Source organism: Cervus elaphus, chromosome 25 (genome assembly GCF_910594005.1).
Source record: "Cervus elaphus chromosome 25, mCerEla1.1, whole genome shotgun sequence".
NCBI lineage: Eukaryota > Metazoa > Chordata > Mammalia > Artiodactyla > Cervidae > Cervus > Cervus elaphus.
The window spans coordinates 16,851,183-16,870,245 of record NC_057839.1 but is presented as its reverse complement, the minus strand read 5'-3'; the positions used below and the strand labels follow the sequence as shown (position 1 = coordinate 16,870,245).

General features: G+C 39.8%; 1 protein-coding gene and 1 pseudogene across 8 annotated transcripts in view; one reads left to right on the top strand and one right to left on the bottom strand.

The window, feature by feature from the left end:
• Positions 1 to 1,937: 1,937 nt before the first annotated feature.
• On the bottom strand, positions 1,938 to 2,494 carry LOC122683937 (annotated as a pseudogene).
• A 6,845-nt stretch (positions 2,495 to 9,339) lies between these two features.
• Positions 9,340 to 19,063, top strand: part of ERBIN (erbb2 interacting protein) — a 120,066-nt gene continuing 110,342 nt past the window's right edge. For 7 of the 8 annotated variants that reach the window (XM_043887900.1, XM_043887899.1, XM_043887898.1 and 4 more), the window contains exon 1: positions 9,340 to 9,630. The gene's annotated coding sequence lies outside the window, so the exon portion shown is untranslated. Of the gene's footprint in view, positions 9,631 to 18,525; positions 18,551 to 19,063 lie in introns of those variants that run through there. The other variant, XM_043887894.1, reaches the window with a different exon arrangement.

The window sequence follows — 19,063 nt, the reverse complement described above, 5'->3', positions numbered from 1 at the left end:
TACTCCTACCTGATTCCATATTTTGTCTCTATCACTTGTCTTTATAACTGTCGGCAGGAAGCAAGTTCAAGAAGTGTGAATGGTCGAGAGTCCCCCTTACAGAACAGGAGAGAGGCTTCCTTTCGTGCCTTTCCTCTCTCCTGTGCTATTCCTGCACTTGCATCAGATCCTTCACAGGCTTCTCCAGCCCCAACAGAACCTTATTCCAGGGACCTGGGGGGAGCTGGGGATTAATTTCTTTCAGGGCTTTAAACTCACTACACAAACAGCACTTGAATTTTTTTTTTGAAGTATAGTTGATTTACAATATTGTGTTAGTTTCAGATGAACAGCAAAGTAGTTTGGATATGGATATGCACATGTATTTTTTCCTTTTTCAGATTCTTTTCCATTATAGTTATTACAAGATACTGAGTATAGTTCCTTGTGCTCTGCATTAGGTCCTTGTTGATTATCTGTTTTATACATAGTGGTGTGTATATGTTAATGCCGTGTGTGTGTGTGTATGTGTGTGCGCTCAGTCATGTCCACCTCTTTGCAACCCTGTGGACTGCAGCATGCCAGGCTTCTCTGTCCATGGGATATTTTAGGCAAGAGTACTGGAATGGGTTGCCATTTCTTCCTCCAGGGGATCTTCCTGACCCAGCGATCGAACTCACGTCTCCTGTGTCTCCTCCATTGCAGACAGATTCTTTACCACTTGAGCCACCTGGGAAGCCTGTTAATCCCAAGCTTCTAATGTATTACCACCAGCCCAAACAGCACTTTCAATTTGCTAGGACAATTTGCTACCATCTCACCATGTTCAGCCCGTATTTGCAGAAACTAAAATCTTAAAATCCATGGTTTCCAAAGTATCTAATCTTTCAAATTTGGCAGCTTGTGGCAGATACATATCCAGAAGTCTGGTGGTTTGGCCTAGGGGAATATGCTGCAAGAGGGGCTTGCAAGCGTGTGCCGAGGCCTGACCCTTTTGGTGTGGTGATGCTGGGCTTCTCTGCACACGTTCATGGACAGGGATGCCAGAAATATTGTGCCTAGCTTCTGGGACCGTGTTTCCGTGAGCTTAATGCCCATTTACTTGTCATTAGATTGGCTCAAGGTCAAGGTCACAGGAGCACCCTTTGATGCGTCCAACTGGAGTTCCTTTTGCTCACTGAGATTGCTGAAAAAGAACTATCACCCCGACTACAATAACAATAGCAAAACCTAGGTAGGGTTTCAGTTATGCTGGTTTTTAATTGGAGTTTCTCTTCACCTGCTTTTAAAGGCCCTTACATGTTTCAAAAGTTTATTCCTTTTTGTATTTTGTGTGTGTGTGTATTGGTGGGTTTATATATTTTGTAAATACTTCTACATTGGATTGTTACTTTCTTATAGAATTGTAAGAACTCTTTACATATTATGGATGCTAGTTATTCTTCCTTATATATATTTTCTCTCAAACTGTCATTTGTCTTTTAACTTTGTTTATGGTGTCTTTTTTTTTGATGGTTTCTGGTTGTCCCATGTTGCAATTTCTATGTGCTGCCAAAGTGATATACACTAAACATATACTGGACAGGAAGAGAACTGGGTTCTGATTATGGTTCTGCTACTAGTCTTCAAATCTAATCTCATCTATAAAATGGAGCTGGACTAGATATCAGATGACTTCTAAGGTCTACTTCCTGCATATTCAAACACTACTGAAAATTCTTAGATTCTAAAGTTTTAAAAGCTTATTTTCTTTAAGTAGGCCAAACATTCTCCCTGAAACTATCACTTCTAATTTGCCTAGCAACATTTTCATAGTGTAAAATCTAGCCAGCGTCTAAACTATTAGAACTTCTGAATTTTTGGCATCTGAATTAATGTCTTAAATTTTTATATAAAATTTGATGAGTTTCTATCTACCTGCTCTTATAGGATATAGACTTTTATTATTTTTTTTTCTTCTGGTTGTCAAATGATCCTTTATTTTTCTTTTTCCTTTGCAGTTCTTAACTAGCTGGGCACTCCACTGCACCACTGTTGATATCATCTATAATGTCATGAGGGTGGTGGCCATCAACATTGCAGCCCACAGACTGGGCGGTCTCCAGGATCTCTTTAATGGTTCCAGAAAGCTCTCTAGCTAGAGACCGATGCCGCATCTGCCGGGCAATGTTGATGATCTCTTCAGAAGTGATGTTTCCACTGTGCTTAATGTTTTTCTGCTTCTTTCTGTCCCTTGGTGGTTCCTTGAGGGCTTTGATGATCAGGGCAGAAGCAGAAGGTACCACCTCAATCTGGGCTTGTCTGTTCTGAATGGTCAGTTTCACTGTAATCCTCAGATCCTTCCAATCACCAGTTGCCTTGGCGATGTCATCACTGACCTTTTTTGGAGACAGGCCCAAGGAGCCGATCTTGGGGGCCAGGGCAGACGTGGCACCGACTTCCCCACCGGTGCACCTCAGGTACACGACTTTGATCTCGTTGGGGTGAACTTAGGCGGCATGGTGGAGGCCGCTGGTGTCGGATGAACCCAGATTCGGGACGACCGAAGAAAGTTGCACCTTCGCCTCCTCCTAGCCGAAAGCTGAAAGGAGGATATAGACTTTTAAAGAGAGTATGTGTTTAGTCGCTCAGTCATGTCTGACTCTTTGTGACCCTTTATACTATAGCCTGCCAGGCTCCTCTGTCCATGGGATTTTCCAGGCAAGAATACTGCAGTGGGTTGCCGTTTCCTTCTCCAGGGGATCTGCCTGACCCAAGGATTGAACCTGCATCTCCTGTGTCTCCTGCATTGCAGGTGAATTTTTTTATAGAGAATAGACACTGCATTTAATATGTAATCTAAAATATGCATATCATAGAGCTACTAAGTCCATGGACCCTGAATATGGCTTATGACATTTTATTTGATGATAATGATGAAATGTATCACTATTGATGTAAAAGAAAAAAATACTTTTGTTTATATAGTATGCTTTCAAGTCCACCGTCCATTTGGTGCCTGCAATAACCCTATGAGGTAGATAAGACAGAGCTTTATTTTCCATTTGATAGATCATGAACTATTGCACATGATTAAATGATTTTTCCAAGGTCACCAGCTAGTAAATGCTAATGCCTCTGCCAGAACTTTTCTGAAAGATGACAATATTGACAAGAAAGAACCTATAGTCTAGGTTTCATTACTAAGGAAGACAAAATAGAAATATCAGTTGTCTATGACTAAGGGTGGCTAGAAATCGGGTAAATGACAGAAAATGTCAAGAATGAAAGAAAAATTACATTGAAAATTATAAAATATTTGAAGGCTATTTCTTCTCAATATATTTACTTCTTCATAAAGAAGTGCAAACCTTTTGAAAAGAAATGACATTTTTATTAGTAGTTTGGTATGCGGTATAGCAGGAAATATGAAAAATGTACCATATAAAGTTTGGTATAGGAAAACAAAAATCCTTAAAGGGAGGTTCCCAAGATAGAAGAAAGAGAAATGTAGCATCTGTTTTAAAGGAAAAAAATGGAGAACAAGAAAATTAAAAGTAATTAAAAACTAAGAGAACTAGAATACTCTATGATCTGATGGTTGACATAAATTTAATGGCATAAAAACAGAGATTGGACAAGGAAAACAGAGAGGAAGCATTTTAAAATATGCTATTCAGATCAGCATTTTTGAAGGATATTTGCAGTCAATTCCCAGAAAATAAATTTCTTTCTAAAGGAAGAAAGTATGAGTTAAAGTATATTCAGAATTATTATAGAAAATTCAATTGAGATATATTATTTTCCAAATACTGACTAAGCTAGAGTTAGGTGAGATTTATTCAGTATTCTGAGTATATGGCCATCATCAACAAATAGAGATGATATTTTACTTTGATATAGGAATAATTTGCTGCTTAACTAAAAAACAAACGAAAACAAGGTTTTATGAAACAGAGATGGCATTTCAGAGCAGGGCATTTAGCCTTATTCTACATCTCAAGTTATGCTTAATAGCCATGTACTGGCTACTTTTTTTTTTTGGCATATGTGATGTTAAACAGTTTTTTTCTTAAGTACTATAGAAAAAAAGGGCTTCCCCGGTGGCTCAGCGGTGAAGAATCTGCCTGCAATGTAGGAATAGCAGGAGACACAGCTTTGATTCCTAGGTGGGAAAGATCCCCTGGAGTAGGAAATGGCAACACACTCCAGTATTCTTGCCTGGAGGATGTACAGAGGAGCCTGGCAGGCTAAAGTCCTTGGGGTCGCAAAGAGTCAGACACGACTGTAGCGACTTAGCACGCACACATGCATAGAAAAAAATGTAAAGTTATAAGTGGCCTTAAATGAGTAGGAGAACAGCAATTTCATTACCCAAAGGAAATATTAAGTGAAAGCCTGCATGGAAGGACAATAAGCAGCAGTATTTAATCTTTTCTTTTGTTGACTTAACACTGTTATCATTTAGAAAAAAAGTGTGCATATTGTGATATAATTGAAACAGATTGTGATTCATATCAGGGAAGACTTGACAGGGGAAGTGTATCAGGATATGGTAATAAAGTTGGAAATTATTAGGGTGACTATTTGCCTCAATTGGCCCAGGACAGTCCTGGTTTTAACATTTCTTGTCCCCATGTAATTATTATTGTCTGTTTTCACTCTCAAAAGTGTTCTATGTTGGATGATACACTGTATGGTCACCTTAGAAGTGGAGGCAGCATGGTAAATATTATCAGTGCATTTTAATTGCACTACTAGTAACAGCTTACACTTTTGAGTCTGCCTAGCAATTTATGAGCACTGTCTTACATTGTCCTTCCAAGAGTCTATGAGACAGTATTATAGTCCCCATTCTAGAGATGAGGGAGTTCAAGCTTATGTTTATAGATACTCAGTAACTTGGCCAAGGTTATACAGTAGCCATTACTAATTCAAGCAGTCTTATTTCAGAGGTCACAAGAATAATCACCATGCACCATTTATTTTCTCCATACTTTTAAAAATTTCATAAGACATCTGAAAATTTAACTTAAGTGGGCTACCAAATGTATAAGACAGAAAAAAATTATCAAGCATATATTGGGGGGAATACTTCAAAACCTTTTCATAAGTTTAGGCAGACTTCCGTGTGATTCATAAAATATTATTGAAAATAGGTCTGAAAGAAAGAAATATGCTATGGGAGGGATGATTCCATTCCCTGTATATTATAAAATTCTTAATTTTGCTTCCTGTATGTACTTCCTCTTTTGAGCCCAAAGTCCTTTCTCACACACTTGCCACCTTAACCTCTTGCCCTCTCTATCTAGGCACTAAGATGGAAGTGAAAATAGGAAAGTCAGTTCCTACTAAAAATACGTGTTATAATGCATTTTGATCTACTTCATCTAAGGATTCTAGACAGCTTTCCCCCCAAGTATAACACTATTCTAGCTCAAAAATTAATTTTTCCCGAAACTGCTATGATAAAAACTTTGGCTTTTAGGTAACCAATTATTTACAGTTGTTGAGAACAGGAGAAAAAAATGAGCACCCGAAACTTTCCCTCACCTTCTGCTGACATTGTGCCCACAGTGCTTCGGCACAGCTGCTGGGCAGGCCTGGGGGAAATGACAGGGGAATTCTTTCTAAAACAGTGGGTAGGCTCTCTGCATCTCCCCCCACACCCCCGCCCTGCCACCAAGCCGGTGATGTGCATTCCCTGGAACGTTTAAGGCCTTACAGCTCTCCTTCAGATATGTGGCTTATCTCTCATAGACCTTTCCTGAGCCCAGCCATTGGCAAGAGGAATCCCTAAGAAGGAATTCCTGCTTTCACAGAGAATTATTTAGAGAATCACAATGGGGAAGATTGAGCTACACTATCAACAAATATTTATTAGTTTACTCTCTAAGGTGGTCCTGGAGTTCCGTTAATTATTACAGAATCACAGGCACTCTTATTTAAAGTGGGATTTAAGTTCTCCTTTTAATCATAAATTGAAATGTTAAGTCCATCTTAGTTCAACTATAGTAGGACTTTCAAAACAAACTAATCTGTATAGCACAGAACAGGAATGGAAGAACATTTAGCATGGAACAGGAATGGAAGAACAAATGGAAGATTTAGCTCCATCTGTATGTGCTGCTCATATGAGTTAGAACTAAGTAGTCATCGATGAATAACAAAGATGAATCATTATTTTTGATTATTGAGTACCGTGATCATATGGCTGTCTTTTCACCTGTGTGAATTTCTGCTGAAGAAACTTTGCAAAGGGGCTATTAAAGAAATATGTCAAAATAGGTATTAAAAAAAAAAATTTGTCTGTACCACATGGTTTGTGGGATCTTAGTTCCCCGACCAGGTATGAAACTCAGATCCATGCAGTGCAAGTGCCAAATCCTAACTACTGGACCACTAGGGAACTGCCCCAAATGGGTAACATTGATAAGTGTGTCCTGGCTTCTATTCTGTTAAGGCTAGTGTTTTGGGGCTCATTCTAACAGTATGAGTAAGTACGACTTATTTAACAGCCAATGGGGACAGGGGCACTTTATTGTCTCTACCTCTCTACTCTCTGTGGATGGCCCCAAAGAATGAAACCACATTTCCCTCTCCTACCTACTAGCATCAGCATATGCTCTCTCTACATTCCCTTCCATCAAAAGCTGCTTTGGGGAAACAATCTGATGAATTGGTATAAATGACTAATAAGGCTTAAAATATTACCTTTCGCTCAGATTATGGCTTTGTGCTAGAGAAATAAACCACTCAAAGGGATTAGACTCTAGTGGCAAAACTGCAGGTGAGTTGGAGGAGGGGTTTTGGGTTATAGGTACTTTTCTAAGCCTACACAGTAATCTCCCAGATAGGTTCAGATTGGAACCTATTGGAACCAGTAGCAGTCTAAGGTTAAAAAAAAAAAAGATGCTAGGGGAACAGGGCAGGTTCTAACCCACAGACTGGTCTGGTCCTATTTATTTAGGTTGAAGATTGGGATGGGGAAGGGGAAGTTAAGTCTACCTGAATCTATGATGCCACATTCAAGGGGATTTTGAACCCACCTGAGACCAGATGCAACACTGGAATCCCAGAAGCCATCCGGTCTCCTGCTGGTCTGGGAGGTTCTCCATCCTGGCTTGCTTTAGGAGAAAGAGCTCTACCACTGAGTCTGGGCAAACTTAAATCAGTTTTTGAAAGTGGGGTAGGAGATCTTTCTTGTGATGATTAAAATTAGTTTATATAATACGGTAATTTTTATACAATGGCCCAAATGGATAACTAGCTTGGTATTACTCGTATACCCTGCTGCTATTTCTCTTCCTAACTTCCAGTTTAATGCTTTTACCTTCAGTTCAGCACGGAATAAACCTGAACACTTCTGCTCTTAGGCTAAGGCCCTAGGTCTGTTAATTCTAGCAGTCCTGAAGTAGTTAATAGCTCCCCACCCTCATAGAATGTCTTGAACGTCTCCCGAGTTATTTCAACTGTTTGTCACTAGAGAACAACTCACTTTGGTAAATAATTCTTTGATGGACTTTATCAACTACTTCCTTTGGATCCAAGCCAAAATCATCTGTAGGGCATACAGCTCTTTATTCAAACTTGGTTATAAATAATTATCTCTGGAACACAGAAGGAAGAACTGGAGGAATGACTTCAGGGACACAGAGTTAGACTAATTACCATCCTTGTACGCTGTTAAGTACAGCAGAGACTGGGGGCGGGGAATGGTTTGTTTCGTAGCTATTGCGTTCCTTCTCGGGGTAAAACAAGGCCGTCTTGTCTGTTAACATATGTAAGGCAGTAACTGCAAAAACTGTGCAATGTTATGGTTGAGGCGTTTTATGCCATATGTGTTGACAGAATGCCTAAGCAGCTCTCTCCGCAATAAACGCAAACGCTGCCAGGCTGAATCACCAGGGCCAGCGAAATTCAACGACTGCACCACCGAAACCTCCAGGGTTGGAAGCCTACGTCGCGTATCCGAGTTTCCTCTAACAAAGGCATTATCTTGAGGCAATTTCGCGGGCCATTTTTCCCCTCCCAGGGCCAGCTTTGTCTCCCCGCCGGTGTGAGGCTGAGACTCGGAGGAGCTGCGTTGCTGAGCGAGCAAGCTCGGAGCAAGGGCCGGCGTGGGAAGCTTCTCCGAGCTGCCGCTGTGGTTTCCTGCAAACCGAGCGTGCCATTAGAGGAAGTTGGAGTGCTGCAGTTGAAAGAGATACCTGCAGCCTTGAAATCGGGGTTGGACTTGAACCGATCACTGTCGTACAAAGAAACTCAATCAGCCGGGGTGGCGGAGGCCTGGAGCCTCTCGGTCTCTCACGCTGGGCACCGGGCAAGCCGGGCTCCACTACGTCGGAGTCCCCCACCTTGGGGAGCCGGGAAGCGGCAGGCAGGCCTCCGGGGCCTGGGCTGCATCGGGCCTCACCAGCGAACCCCCGGCCGCCACCGGCCCCGCCCCCCGGTCCCCGGCCCGCCGCACCCCGCCGCCGACGTCGGCCCGCGCCGCCCCCGCGCGCGGTGACTGGCTCGCGCCGGCCTCCAGCCCGGCTGTTGGCAGTTGGGGCGAAGCCCGCGGGAGGCCGCCCCGCCCCGCCGCGGAGCCGCCGCCGCGCGCTGCTCTTCCCCCCTCGCCGCCGGGGCGGTGGCGCTGTTGCCGCCGCGGCCTGTGAGGTAGTGACTCCCCGGCGCCCCAGCCTCCTTCCTCCTCCTTTCTCTCCGCTCCCTCCCTCCCCTCCCCGCCCCTCGCAGTCTCTCGCTCGAGTGAATGTGGCGCGGCGGCGCGGGACGCAGCCTCGGCCCCTGCCGCGGCCCCGCGAGCTCCTGAGGAGACGAAGCCGCCGCCTGCCCTCAGCCTTTGCGCTTCCCGGGGGAGCCACCGCCGCCTGGGAAGAAGAACGAGGAGGGGCGCGAGGGGACGGCGGCGGGAAAACGGGAGGAGGAGGAGAAGAGGGCTCGAGGGCGAGGAGGGAAGGCGGGGAGGGACGGACGGAAGGACGGACAGCCCGACGGACGGCCCGGGGAGGGGGCCGCCATCGAGCCAGCCCGGCCGCTCGGCTCCGGCTCGGGGCGGCCGCGGCGGCGGCGGCGGCGGCGCAGGCGAAGGGCGCGGCAGGCTCTATCGAGACAATAACCCCGCCGCCCGGCTCCGGGGGCGGCGGCGAGGAGGAGGTGGCGGCCTAGCGCGACCGCGGCTCTCCCCGCCCCGGCGACGTCTTCGCCCCCGCCGGCCGCGTTCGGCCGCCGTCGGGTATCGGGGCGCGCGGGTCGCCCGGAGTCCCAGGCTCGGGGCGGACGCCCCCTCCCCTCCCCCTCCCCCTCCCCGGCGCGCGTGGAGCTGGTTTTCCGGGTTCCCCTGGACCGAGCTGGATCCTGCCGTTCGCCAAGGCAGGAAGTGAGTTTCGCACGGTAATTCCGGGCGGTGTCACGAGTGAAAAGTTTTTTTTTTCGGCGGAGATCCTAGTTGGGGCTGGGAAACTCCTGCAAAACTCGAGACCGGGAAACCAGCCCGCGCGTCCCAGCCCCCACCAAAGCCACCCACTCTTCCTACTGCGGGAGGCCACTCCACATCCGCTCTCACCGGAGAGAGAAATTCATCTGGATCCGAAGTGACTAATGAAGGGAAGGAAATCATGTCAGGCGAAGCCTTGAAAAAGCTGCCTTGAGACACTGCCCGACCGAAAGGTAAATTTCACGAGAAGTGTCTACAAGCCACAAAGCTCCCGGGCCAGAAAAGAGAGGAAACTTTAGTGTTTTTCAGTTTTTTCTCAAGTTCCCCTAAATTCTCCTTTTCTGATGTTGAACGGGATAATGTTTTAGGTGCTGAATAGTAAGATGTTACTCCCTCTTTGGTTATTTTAGAAGAGGTTGTAAGAATGAGGTGGGACGAAAAGTTTTAAGCAATCCGAAGAAAGAGTGCCTTTGTTCGGCACAAGGTCCAGAACTCATAGATTCCTGGAACATATACAGTGTGTATATTTCTGATTCATTAAGTTGCTGAACCTGGCAACTTTTGTTTCGGGAGAAAGTTAGCTCACTGCGGGGAGCTATTTGCTGCTGCTGAGATGGCTGCCACATTTGTTTATACTGTTACCGATTACTTGGCCTTTGCGTTTAATTGTATCTATATAGATATGTTTTTAGTAGCAGTCTTTATGGATGTATTTCATTGGGTTTTATAAAACAGAAACCTTTGCCATTTTTAGTCGTTTTTCTAGGTGGGTAATAAATAGATTCCTTCAATAACTTGTTCCTTTCAGACATTTAGAACTCGATTATACTTGTTTCAATTGAAAACAACTGTCGGCTAGATTTCTCTTGTTACTGACAGTAGAAGGAAAAAGGAGGGAGTAAGTATTGTCGATAAAGAGTGTTAGAATTAAAAACACGTAAACACCTGTGAAGTCGTTTCGTTTGTTGGGACTTAGGTGCAATTCAGAACAGGACACAGAGGAAGGAGACCAAAACGCTTGCAACAATTTTCATGGGCATCACAGTGATTGTGATAAACATCTGTGCTTTTGGAATAGTACAGTATTTACATTTTTGTGTTGGCCCGAATGTTTTGGCCGCCTAAGAGGTGATGAGTATCTACGGTGGGGGCAGGGGTTATTGAAGCATGGGAGACATTCCACCAGTCAGTCATAAATATAAACACTTCTAGACCAATCGGTAGTCTTTATAGATCAAATCAGCCCTGGTCGCAGAAAACACAAAACGGTTTCTTCAGTGGTGTTTTAAAGTGTGTCTTTAAGGTTGGTTTTTTTCCGTTTGTACTTTTGTGGTAAAGGGAGGTGAAAGATTATACTATGCTTTTGAGTAAATATTAAATAAGTATGGTGTTTAGTTGGTAGGCATATCTTAAATATAAATGGAAGTTTAATTGCCCATGCTACCTCAAGAAAGAATAGTTGGCTTTCTTTAGTTCTAAGGAGAGAAAAGTTAGGTCGTAAAGGACTGGATCAAATTATTTCACAAATACATTTCAAAATAGGAATCTGTTTCGCCTCTGTTTTGAATTTTTTCCCTAAAGCTTAATCTCTAGAGCTCGTTTAAAATTTTTTTTAATTGTTGCTAAGATTTGTGAACAATCAGGTAATTTCTGTTAAGTCAAAGTAACTATCAAGGAATTTAAAGTACCTAACTGATCTACTTTATGGTTTTGGAACATATGATTAGGCAACGAAAGAGGTTATTCTTGGGCATCTGAAAGAGGGGAACAGAATAAATGGCATTGAACTTCAGTCTCCTTATATGGTTTATACTTGGCTTCAGAGCAACAAAGCCTTAATAGAGCAAGTCTTTTATAGAGAGCTATCACTTTGCAAAAATGTTTCTCTGCATTAGTAAATTTTACTTATAAAAAGTATTATAGCCCTGGAAAATACTTATTTAAATCCCTGTTTTTAGATACAGTTCTTGATTTTTCTTTTTCCTTTGGGGGAGCAATAGTAAGTTTAAATGCAGACTCAGTTTGATATTGAATTAACTTAAATGAATTTTAGGTTTTAAAGTATTATCAAACTATATTTTTCAAAATCTTGTTTAAAATGTGACAGTGGTTTAAAAAGATTTAAAAAAAGATGATAATTAAAATATTTTAAAATGGCTTCAAGATTTGGATATTCTTAATATTCTAAGAGTTTTCTTGGATTAAATTGGCAAATCTAGAGTACTTCTAAGGTGTCTGCACAAAATGCACACGGAATGGCACTGGTTACTGAAGGTACTTAAGAGTTTTCCGTGGCGATAAATTTAATCTTTCAACTGATTGATTCAAATATTATATTATGAAGTCTGCCTGCTGTTTCAGAACAAACTATTACAAATTTTTCATGTCTAAAAAGCTTACAGAGGTTCAGATACAGAAAGCAAATTTTTTATTGCATGTTTTTTCTTAATTAAGTGGTAACTATAGTTAGCGATATTTCGTATGTATTGTTGGCAAATCTCTAAAATTCAGCTATTTTAGTGATATTGGTATTGAGCTCTTGGTCTGGAAACAATACCTTACTGTAAGAAACACATGAAAATTTCAGAAAATTAGGTGCATATTTGGCCATTTATTTTAAATAATTGCTTATGGATGACACAGTTTAGAGTTTAAGTTGTTTTTGGTTTAGAAATAGATTATGGCAGTTATAAAGTATTTGGGCTAATGCAGATTTTAGTAATGTTGGATAGGAAAGTAATTTTTTCTTTTGTAATTGCTACTTATCTAGATTGTCTTTAAACAGACTGTTGCTTGCATTTTAATTTTGACTCTTACCCTTGCTCATCCATTTCTCTATCACATGTCATGTCTTTTTTGGGGGGTGGTGGATACCTGTGTTATAAATTCCTAAAGAAGCCTTTCTCTTTTCCTTTCCTAATAACATATATTGTACCTGTGTTTAGTTTTTCACAATAGATTATTCAGTTTTTGAATGCACACTATTTACCATGAAAAAAATCTGTGTGTGAATTATGCTGTATAATACCTACTTTTGAATTGTCTAAGGAAATAAACTCAGCATTTCTGCTTTCCACTTTTTCTGTGATTTTACTCCCTATTATTTTTTATTTCTTTGTGCCTGTAATCACTTGAATGGTAGTACACCTATTTTTTTCAGCTTTAACTTTTAACTTTTTCTGTCTTGTTTCCTAATTGTAAGGGAGAAATCTAGCTTTACTCAGCATTCTTCTCTAATTCCTTTATCTTCCTATTTTTATAGTTAGCTTCATTTACTTCCCCTATTCTCTACATGTTCAGCTTCTGTTTTTTTAATTATATTTTGCTCGTCTCCCATTTTTGAACGTTACCAGTTTATGCTGACCACTTCAAAAATTGTTTAAAAGATGAGTAGAAGACATTTATTTGGTCAGTTCCATTGAACTTTCAACATCCCTTTTCATTCCCACTCAGTTTACATGCCAATATTTAACCTAATACTCATCAGTATATTTTGTTTTACTTTTACATTGTTTCATTTCTTTTTTCTCTTCAATATGCTTAAAATGACCTCTGTTAAGATAATATCACGTTATTATGTATTCTTATGTTAACTAACCCCGTTACCTTCTTGCTTTATTATGCTCTTGGCCTCTTACAGCACTAAAGCTTGTACTTCTGTATCTCCCTTCTCTGTCTGTTCCTTTCCTTCTTCTCAGATTAGGTGTCATATTTGTCAATGTCTCAATTTTTGAAATTGCCTTCTTTTATCTTTTTATGAAATAGCATGAAATTCTATCACTTATTTTATTCTTCTCACTTCAAATTTTTCCAGGTACCATTGGATGAAGGCCATGCCAGCCTTTATAATTGACAGTGTATGAGACAATAGAAAAGAATATCTAAAAATTAAGTTAATAAAAGAAGATTCTACTCATCTGGAGATTATTTACCTATAGAATGTAGTATAAAAATTTGAAAATAATAAAGATATTTAAATAATTAAAATAGATGTACTAAGATCTGGGGGCTTCATTCATAGGGGCGTCCTTATTCACAGCGCATTTGTTTTTGATTATACCGAGCTGTTTCCTGCCTTTCATGTACTAGAAGAGGTGAGAAAGCACGTTGACATCATCATGAAGCTAGGGACTGTGATACAAAGAGAGAACAGAAAAGTGGAAAAAAGACTGACTTAGAAAACAGAGTCGTCTCACATTGCAAGGAATATAGCCCATGTTTTGTAATAACTAAATGGAAAGTAACCTTTAAAAATTGTATAAAGATAAAAATTTAAAGAATAGTCTCAGCTTGCTTTAGGAAAGAGTGCTGTATACATTTTATTTGTCATTTGGAGGATTCGCTCAATTATAGCATAGTAAAATTACAAGTAATACTAATTAGCCCTAAAGCAGCTGTTTTCAAACTTTTTGTTCTTAGGTTCCCTTTACTCTTAAAATTTGCTGAGAACCCCACAGAGCTTTAGTTTACATGGGTTATATTTATTTCCTGTATTACAGAGTTTTACAAATTAAATAAACCATTGTGTGTTAGTGTAACACTTTTAACAAAGATATAACTGTTTCCCAAAACATATCTTTAGCAAAGAGTGGCATTATTATATGTATTTGCAAGGCTCTTGTGTCTGGTTGAATAGAAAACAGTTTGATTCTCATATCTGCTTCAGCATTCAATCTTGCAGTATACTGTTTTGGTTGAAGTATATGAAGAAAATCCAGTATCATACACACATATGGTTGGAAAAGGGAGAGATATTTTAGCCAAAACTTGGCAAGTGGTAGTTTTTTAAAGGAGACCTGCAGTGTTGAATCTGAAATCATATCAATGAATTTCCATTTCTTGTTTCCTGAAAGTCCATGGTGTAGCTTGCACTTCAAATGAATCTTACACCATGTATTGGTTGTTTGGGAAATACTGGTTCGTTATTACATGTTTTTTCCAAAAGTTGACACATTTCATTTTGCAGTAACAAAACCAAAAAAGTTGTTAATATCACCAGTGATCTCATTAGTTATGAAGCTGTCAAGCTCAGTATGGCAGATATAAGTTTTCCACAATTCTAGATTTTCACTTGGAAGCTCAAATATTAATCATTGGTAACAAAAACTGTCAGTGTTTTCCCCTTGAAGTTACAGGCTTACTTGGTTTATTTTTGAGAAAATGTCTGCCAAATTCCTAAATCTGTATAACCATAGTTTCTCATTCTCTTTAAGGTCAAAATGTTGTTCCATTAAAAAAAAAAAGGCCAGTTTACTTCATAAGTCTTAAGTCCTTTTCCTCAAGATTGCCAATTCTCTACAGAATATGAAGAAGACATATATTGAAGAGTTGAGATTTAATAAAATTTATTATTTTTTTGGAGGGGAAATTCTGTGGCAGTCCAGTGGTTAGGACTTCATGCTTTTACTGCGGAGGGTCCAAATTTGATCCATGCCGCATTGTCAAATTTTAAGAAAAGTTTTCTTTTTCTAATTGCTTCATTAAAAATATCCTGAAGTGTTTGAAAAGAAATCTGTGAGTATATAATGCTGCTTCTCTAGCTTAATATTCATGCCTTTGTGCTAAGATACTAGAGATTTTATCTACTGTTGCTGTTGATATAGTGGGAATTGATTTTTATTTTTTAAGTGTTATTTTTGGTCGACATGTATTTGAATCTCTGCTATGTATATATATATAGTGTGTGTGTGTATATGCGTGTGCACTCAATTGTGTCCGTCTCTTTGTGACCCCATAAACTACAGCCTGCAAGGCTCCTCTGTCCTTGGAATTTTCCAGGCAAGAGTACTAGAGTGGGTTGCCATTTCCTCTGCCAGAGGGTCTTCCTGACCCAGGAATCGAACCCAAGTCTCCTGTGTCACCTGCATTGCATTGGCAGGCAGATTCTTTACCACTGCGCCACCTGGAAAGTCAAGATACATGTTACTTTTACATTATCTTCTTTTTGCTCTATTAAAAATATAGGAAGTTTGTTCTTATTGTGCTTGGGATTTATTTATGTCATGCTTTTGGTTTTTCCTCAGATGTTAGATTTTTCAAAAGTATGTATTACGGTCCAGACTATACTGTATTGGTTATTTAAGTGTGTTTCCCCAGACCTAGTGAATCCCTGTTCTGTCTTTGGTCTGTTTAGCTAATAAGTTTCTCCTTAGAGTAGCTTGTCCTCTCACACGTATTTCCTGTCCCGCAGGAGATAGCATTCCCCTCTTTTCACAGTTAAACTGCCCAAGTGTCGTATAAGAGGGAGCTCCCTGGCCAGAGGCCTTAGCCATGCAGCTGTTCTGCTGTGGTTTTAGTACCTGGCTCACTGCCCAGGACACACTTCTCCCAATTCTTCTTGCTAAGAAAACTTACCCTTTTTGGAGATCCCACTTTATGCTTGTTTTGTGTATCTGGTTCTTCAAATGTGTTTGTTGTCTACCCTACCCCCCTACCAACCCCACATCCCAATCCACTTTTCCTTTCTGTTCTTATCTGAAGATGTATGAAGATGCTCCTAGGTTTTTTAATACCACTATAGCTATTTTTAGGCTTTGTTAAATTTTAAACACCTTTATCAAAATAGGAACCATTGCAATCAACACATTTTTGCCAGTGAAAAATAAGTTTGTTTATTGCTGTAGCGTGAAAATCCATGCTTTGGGAATTGGCAGACTCTTGGAAAGCCTTTTCCTTTCTTTTTCCTCCAAACTTGAAACTTTTTATTTTATATTGGAGTACAGCTGATTAACGATGTGGTTGTAGTTTAGGTGAACAGGGAAGGGACTCAGCCATACTTGTACATGTTTCCATTCTCCCCTAAACCACCCTTCTATCCAGGGAATTTTTTTTTTTTTGTATTTTTTTCATATTTTAAAATTTGGAACAATGACAGATACACAGAAAAGTTGGAAGCATAGTGCAAATAATTTTTTTGTTCCTGTCAACCTGATGCCTTATCACTTACTTCTAAATACTTTAATGCTTATTTCCTACAAATAAGGGCATTCTCCTACATAATATCATAACTGTCAAAATTAGGAAGTTAATAATCCATTACTAACATCTCAATTTGACAAGTCACTCTAAAGTCTTTTAGATTAAAAGTATCCAGTTTAGAATCATACATTACATTTAGTTATATTCTTTAGTCATCTTTAATCTGGAACAATTTTAATTAATCTTTACTTTCAGGGGATTTGATACTTTAAAGATTACAGATCTATTTTTTAAAATCTTAATTTGCATTTTTTCTGACATTTTAATTCGATTTGATTAGAGTTTCATGGCAGGATTATCATGGAAGTGATTTTGGATTCTTGTATCTTATTAGGTGGCAAGCAATTTAAGTTGTCCTATTACTGATAGGAATTGGTAATTAAGATTGTAACTGTTAGACATCTCCTATGTCAAGGTACTCCTTTTTCATTTGTAATTATTAAGTATTTTGGCACTGAGTATTGAAACTATGTAAATATTTTGTTCCTCATCAGATTTTTAATTTATTTATTTACATCTATCTATTCATGATTACCTGTTATATTCACTGATTTACAATCCATTATTATTTATTGTGATGCTCAAATTGTTGTTGATTTTGCTAGTGAGAACCCATTCCAGCTGGTTTATTTTCTTTTTGACATACTTTTATCTTCTTTCTTCCTTCTTTGAGCACTTTTTTGTATCTAGCACAATATGCTTGCTGTTCCAGACTTACCTTCAAACCTGCTGCTTCAGTTATTTTTAGTGGAAAGTGGTACTTAGAAGCCAAAATCAAGGCACTTCTTATACGTGCTGCTCTTGGAGTGTTGCTGCTCCTGGCCTTCTTAGTATATAGAACTAGGGAATATTTTTATGTGCACAGACATACGCATTCATATCTATATTTCTGTGAATACAGAATGATTTCACAATGATACTGCCAATTCTAGTCTAGCACCACAGAGTTCACGCTAGTGTTTTCCCTTTCCATATTTTTGTAACCTTTCTCTGCTAGGGAGAACTAGTTTTGTTTCTTTTTTTTTTTTTTTTTGGTGAGGGAGATGAGGTAAGCATTTGATAAGACAGACATTTTTAGCTACAAGTCCCTGTAGTTCAGTTAATCTTTGAAGTATTTATAAAGAGATAAAATTCTAAAATGTAGCACATTGTAAAATACACTTGGGTGAAATATTTCATTCCAGAGTAATTCCAGGTTACTGTATGACAGGGGGATGGTATGAATCAGTACTTTTATAGTGTAGATTGGATAGGTTACTTGTGGAGATAATGTTGGGGCTTGATTTTAGTCTGAATGCAGTGACTTTGGTGCAACTGTGTTTTTCCATATGAAAGTTTTATTTTTACATAATTCCAAAGTTTGGAATTACCTTACCTTCTTGATAATTGTGTCCTTGGAATTTCAATCTGTAGACCAGTAGACCAATTCTAGAATCCTGTGGGGTGGGGTGAGGGAAAGTTGTGTCATTTGTATTAGGGCTAGCACAAGAAACCTGTAATCTCAAAATCTCCTTACCAAGGCTGTCTCCTAGTCTAGAATAAGTTTGTTTGACTTGCCCCATCTCTGAAGATTATGGAAGTGATTTTAGAGGTATATTGGGATATCATCTTGTGACTAGAATAGATTTACTCTCAGTCTTCTAGGAAAAGATAAGGATCCTGGCAGCAACAAATGGATTCTTTGGGTGCCCTGTTAATCTCTGGAGACTTCAAAAGATTTAGTTGATTGTGCTGGGGCTAACTGCAGAATATTAGCATGTGTATAGTAGATGCAGTTCGACCCATCAGATAGCAACATAATGTCCCGTCTGCTCTTTCTTTTGAAAACTGTTCCTAAACCAGAAACTCTGGGAGTCTGTCTTTATCTCTTTGAACTTGATTACCGAAATGAGTACCATTTCTATCAGTTCTGTCTTTTAGGTATGTGTAGAGTGAAACACTTCAGGGTAAGGCTTCCCTAGTGGCTCAGACGGTAAAGAATCTACCTACAATGCAGGAGACCCAGGTTTGATCCCTGGGTCAGGAAGATCCCTGGAGAAGGAAATGGCAGCCCATTCCAGTATTTGTGCCTGGAAAATTCCATAGAGGAGCCTGGTGCACTACAGCCTGTGAGGTCTCAAAAGAGTCGGACACAACTGAGCAATTAACACTTTCAGGCTTGGAGGGCTGGACAAGGTACAAGCAGCGAGAGACTGTTTTTAGGCAAAGCACTAAAACAATTACCTTAATTTTTTTTTTATTTATAAAATGCAGAAATTTATAATATAGAAGGTGAAAATTCCCTATACTTCCATCCCCCAGAGATTCTCAGTGTGTTGTGTGTTCTTCTGAAGACTTCTATATGTATTCTAACATGTAAGTGTGCATATATGTACATGTCTAAGTATCTTTAGATAAAAATGGAAGATGAAATATTTCAATGTAAGAGGTTATAGTAGGTATGTATGTATATATGTTAATTAGCATTAACATTTCTAGGTTGTTACACATGTCGATGAAAAATTACTCAGGCGGTCTAAGATTTGGAAAATTTTATTCTCACCAAATTTAAGGACTGTAACCCAGAAAGAGCATCTCAGAAAGCTCTGAGAACTGTCCCGCCCATTAGAAGTCAACACATGGTTTATATAAGCTTTTTTGAGACAGAGGGCTCTACATTAAATGAAGTATTATTGGCAGTTTACATAA